This window comes from Helobdella robusta, assembly GCF_000326865.2.
Source record: "Helobdella robusta unplaced genomic scaffold HELROscaffold_3, whole genome shotgun sequence".
Classification (NCBI taxonomy): Eukaryota; Metazoa; Annelida; class Clitellata; order Rhynchobdellida; family Glossiphoniidae; genus Helobdella; species Helobdella robusta.
The window spans coordinates 2,203,727-2,204,625 of NW_008704501.1; positions in this window are offsets into that span (position 1 = coordinate 2,203,727).

Here is an 899-nt window from a genome sequence, read left to right on the forward strand (position 1 = left end):
CGATTTGGAACTTTATTAGACAAATTGTGCACTGGAATCTGGTCATAATCATGTATCATTCGTGAGATTTCCGGACCGGCCACCATCCATTTAAGAAGAGCATCATTATTATGCAAATTGTTGATAGCTCCACTACATCCTTTTATTAGTTTGTTATTTTGTTCATGCAATTGATCATCGGAAATTGCGGAGAAATCAGCATTAGTTTTTCTACTTGTGAAATGACCTTTCTGGAATGCTTCATAAACTTGCGGGTGTCGCACTGGTAGTTCTTTGAGCCCTTTTATGAAAACAGGAAGCCATCGTGAATAATGAATAAGATCTAAAGCAAACAACCAAGGACAAAGCTCTTCGAGCATTTGGACAAATAAACAGAAATCAGAAGTACGTATGCTACGAACAAAGTTAAGTAATATGCCCTCCAAAATTATGGTCGTCTGCCAAAATAAAAACTGAGCAGATTCTTTGCATCTTCGAGCCACCCATGTTTCCAGAGACTCCACTGCCGTTTTTTGGTTATCTCTATATGCGTTGTTTCTTAGAATGTAAAGTGCTGCAATACTAACTTCATGAGCGTATCTAGTTCTTTTAACATGTGAAGACTTAAGCAACGTTTCACTACGTCCAGAACTTGCGATTTCAGTCTTGAAAAATAATTCGGTCCAACCGCTTCCAGATAACCACTTTCCAATCATATTTTCAATAGCCATCTCAATGTGAAGTCCCCCCATCATTATAATCATTTTATCCTCACCATAAAGATCAGGGTATTTCCACTGAAGTTGCTTAGCAATCGCAAATACTGGTTGATCTGCAGTAATAACAACTGGTTGACCATAATTCACATTATCAATAATAGATGATATAATATTGATTAAATGTCGAACAGTGGCAGGTGA